Source organism: Octopus bimaculoides, chromosome 9 (genome assembly GCF_046866305.1).
Source record: "Octopus bimaculoides isolate indiv1 chromosome 9, ASM4686630v1, whole genome shotgun sequence".
Taxonomy (NCBI): Eukaryota; Metazoa; Mollusca; class Cephalopoda; order Octopoda; family Octopodidae; genus Octopus; species Octopus bimaculoides.
The window spans coordinates 89,166,831-89,171,830 of NC_142936.1; the positions used below are offsets into that span (position 1 = coordinate 89,166,831).

At 35.2% G+C, this 5,000-nt stretch overlaps 1 non-coding gene across 1 annotated transcript in view; it reads left to right on the forward strand.

The window, feature by feature from the left end:
* The window catches only part of LOC106875243 (uncharacterized), a 692,073-nt gene that overhangs the window by 634,288 nt on the left and 52,785 nt on the right, over positions 1-5,000 (forward strand). The gene's annotated exons all lie outside the window — the stretch shown is intronic.

Below are 5,000 nucleotides of genomic sequence, written 5' to 3' on the forward strand. Positions count from 1 at the left end.
CCGCTCCTCTGTCATCTTTACTTAATTATAGGGCCCCGGGGAAAATCGGGGCAGAGGTCTATTTAATATTTATTTATTTATTGACAGCAGGCAACATCATACATAGGGTACAATTGGATCCCTAACCATTTTGGGCCTTCAACCAAATGCCTAGTATGCCTTAAGAAAATAGGGCTCATCGCAATCAAACAAACTGAAAAATCACTCACAAAGACTATTTGCACTCGCGAGCGTGGCTGTGAGGTAAGAAGCTTGTTTCACAACCTTGTGGTCTTGCGTTCAGTTCTATTGCGTGTCACCGTAGCTAAGTATCTTCTACTATAACCACGGACCGACCAAGATTGCGAGTAGATTTGGTACGCAGAAACTGAAAGAAGGATATAGTATATATTTATATATACAGGGTGGCCCAAAAGTCGGTTTACAGTTATCACGTAGGCACTTTAAATTTCTTTTAAAACATTTTATTACATTTAAATTTCTATCTATATACGACGGGAGACCGTCATATATATATGTGTGTTTTGGGGCATGAGTGTGTGGGGGGTGCGTTGTGTCTGTGTTGTTTGTTTCCCACCACCACTTGACAACCGGTGTTGATGTGTTGACGTCCTCATAAATTAGCAGTTCGGCCACAGAGACCGATAGAATAAGTACTAGGTTTTAAAAAAATAAATAAGTAGGCGCAAGCGTGGGCGTGTGGTAAGAAGCTCGCTTCCAGCCACATGGTTCCGGGTTCAGTCCCACTGTGTGGCACCTTGAGCAAGTGTCTTCTAATATAGCCTCAGGCCGACCAAGGCCTTGTGAGTGGATTTGTTAGAATCCCGTCGTGTGTGTATATATATGTACGTATGTCTATGTTTGTGTGTGTGTGTTTGTTCTCCACCCTTGTTTGACAACCGATGTTCGTGTCTTTATGTCCCCGAAATTTGGCGGTTCGGCTAAAGAGCCCGATATAACAAGTTCTAGGCTTACAGGTCCTGGGGTGGATTTGTTCGACGAAAGGTGGTGCTCCAGCATGGACGCAGGCAAATGACTGAAACGTGTAAAAGAGGAAAAGAATGAGTAAAACAGTAAATATTAGGGTCGATTCATACGATTAAAATTCCTTAAGCTGATGCCCCAGCATGGCCGCAGTCCAATGACACTAACAAGTAAAAAAATAAAATAATAAGACATATGACATATATAAAAGACGAAAACCAGCAGCAGCGTCGATGGGAATGCACCGCCGTTGCTTGAAGACTTTCGTCTGTTACTGATGTATGTGTTATCTTAAACACAGCACGTTCGCAAAAAGAAATTATCTCCATGCGAACACCACAGTATAGTTGTCTTTTTTATTTATATCTGCATTGCGTATCATACACAGATGGCTATTTTCATGCAATAGAACTTTGGTAAATTGTAACGGATTTTTAAGGGAAATGTGATTCTAGAAAATTTTGTGTTTTCTTAAATGGTTAAAACGTTGCTTTGCAAAATGGGCGGTTCTGTAAAGATCAAAGCACAGATTTAACAAAATAATTACCAGTCTCTAGAGGACAGTAAAATATTTATATGTTTATTGGGGACAAATATGTTAGTAGCGGGCAAGAGAAAAAATCTACGGCGCTTATGGTTCTTCTTTCAGATTCTGTGTCCTATTTTATTCTTTTGTTTGTTTCAGTCATTTGACTGCGGCCATGCTGGAGCACCGCCTTTAGTCGAACTAATCGACCCCAGGACTTATTCATTGAAAGCTTAGTACTTCTATCGGATCCTTTTGCTGAAACGCTAAGTTACGAGAACGTAAACACACAAATGTCGTTTGTAAGGCGATGGTAGGGGGACAAGCACAGTCACACAAACACAGTCACACAAACACTCACACACACACACACACATATATGGACGACGGGCTTCTTTCAGTTTCCGACTACTAAATCCACTCACTTGGTTTTGGTCGACCGGAGGCTATAGTAGAAGACACTTGTCCAAGGTGGCACGCAGTGGGACTGAAACCGAATCCCTGTGGTTGGTTAGCAAGCTACTTACCACACAGCCACACCTGCGCATATTCTTTTATTCTTTTATTTGTTTGAGTCATTTGACTGTGGCCATGCTGGAGCACCGCCTTTAGTCGAACAAATCAATCCCAGGACTTATTCTTTGTAAGCCTAGTACATATTCTATAGATCACTTTTGACGAAACCGCTAACTTACGGGACGTAAACACACCAGCATCGATTCTCAAGCGATGTTGGTGAGGGGACAAACACAGACACACAAACATGTATATATATATATATATATATATATATATATATATATATATATACTATGGGCTTCTTTTAGTTTCCGTCTACCAAATCCACTCACAAGGCTTTGGCCGGCCCGAGGCTATAGTAGAAGACACTTGCCCAAGGTGGCACGCAGTGGGACTGCACCCGGAACCATGTGGCTGGTTATCAAGCTACTTACCACACAGCCACGCCTGCGCATACGAATATAATTTTTTTTTATTTTTAAATTAATGCAGTACCAAAGATAAGTACTTATTTGCCGCAAGGACGCCAACAACAATAGCACCAACATTAGAAATAATAACTGATTTCAAATTGTGAATAAATAAAGAAACCTCACTGATTATGTATCATTAAAGTTGAAAGCATTCGTTTATAAAGAGGCTCTTCTACAGTAAATAGTTATTCGTGTCAAACCAGGATTGGAACGAAGTAACAATGCCCTACAATTAGGTGTACGCATACACATATTCATACAAATGTGCGCGTGTATATATATATATATATATATATATGTATATATATAGTCAAAAAGAATTTCGTTGAAGCGATTTTCCCCACTTGGTGAGTTGTAAATCAAAAATATATAAAAAATATAGTTCTGCGTACAAATACACACCCACATTAAAAGTTATGGAAGTCATTAAATCTTAGCCAGGGGACTTTGAAAGGTCTTAGTAAAAATTAAGGGGATAATAGTCAAAACAGTTTAAGAAGTGTTTATCTAAATTAGCCGATCCACTTTTTGATTATATATATATGCAAAAATATTTAGATCTATCTGTATCGATATTTATCTATCTACATATTATATACACGTATATATTCATGTATATGTATAACTATATATTCACACACATTCACTCACATATAATTATATATATATACATATACATGTACGTACATTCATATATGTAATTATAGGAATGTATGTACATATATAAATATATACATTTATAATTATATACGTGTGTGTGGGTGTGTAATTACATGTTTCAATATAGACACTTGTATAATGGTAAGGGATTTAATTATATATAAGTATATGTACACAGTCTACAGACTTAGGCATTGACTTCTTTTCTTGAATCGTAGTATCCTTTAAAAAAGAATTTTCCTCCAGAAATATAAATAAATTGTGCGTGTGTGTGTGTGTGTGTGTGTGTGTGTGTGTGTGTGTGTGTGTGTGTGTGTGTGTGTGTGTGTGTGTTTTATTTCTTCGATAAAAAAGAATCTGTTTTTAATAGTGTCTAGCCACCATTCATATGACTAAACATGCATATACGTTATTGGCAAAGTGGAGGTGTCTCTTCATTCCCAACAGAAACACTGAATCTCTGTCTCCCTGTCCGCACGTTCGTCAGTCCATCTCTCGTTGGTTCTATTTCTTTGACTCTCTGTAGTCTGTAATGTGTCTTCTAATTTTTTTTTCTATTGTCATTTGTTTGCATTAATATTAGTAATTATAAATGAAGCTAGCCATTTAGCAATGTCCAATAATTACAGACTTCCATCAAACTTCTATAAAGACGTTCTTTAAATGTGCAAATAATAATCATAATAATGATGATGATGATGATGATGATGGTGATAATAATAATGATAATAATAATAATAATAATGATAATAATAATAATAATAATAATAATAATAATAATAATAATAATAATAATAATAATAATAATAATAATAACAATAATGATAATAATAATAATAATAATAATAATAACAATAATGATAATAATAATAATAATAATAATAATAATAATAATAATAATAATAATAATGATAATAATAATAATAATGATAATAATAATAATAACAATAATGATAATAATAATAATAATAATAATAATAATAATAATAACAATAATGATAATAATAATAATAATAATAATAATAATAATAATAATAATAATAAAAATAATAATAATAATAATGATAATAATAATAATAATAATAATAATAATAATAATGATAATAATAATAAATTAAAAAAACATTTAAGAAACAAGTAGCAGAAGAAGAATAAATAAGTGGAAAATGGAATCACTGCATGGCCAATACTTCAGAGAAATCAATGGAAAAGACAAGATGGCTGAGAAAAAGTGGTCTGAAAGGATGCACTGAGACATTGATATGCAGCGCCCAGGAGCAAGCTCTGAGAAGTAATTACACCAAGTTCTAAATAAATAAGGGTACGGAATCGCCCCTTTGTTGTAGGATGAGAGGTAGCAAAAACAAAACAAATTGTGAGTGAGTGTAGCAAGCTGGGCCAAAAGGACTACAAAAGGAGGCACGATGGCGTTGTTAAGTTTGTCACAGGACTATGTGAAAAGTACGGCCTGGACAGAGCACGGAAATGCTCTGTCCGAACATGAACCAGAAGGAGTCCCAGAAAGCAAGGAACATAAGATACTGTGGGATTTTACAATCCAATGTGACTCCTTAATCGACGCTCGGAGGCGAAATATTGTTGTGGTAAATAAAGGGAAAAAAAAGGAGATGAAGATTATAGATCTTGCAATACGTGGAGATGCACGTATAAATGACGAAGAACTACAAAAGATTGAAAAGTAGCGACTAGTAAAAGGCGAAATTGCAAGAATGTGGACTATGGAGAGAGTATCTGTCATTCCAGTATTTCTATGGACATTCAGATTACTAACAATCGTGTTCGAGAAATGTGTTAGAGAAATCGGAATTGACATGAGA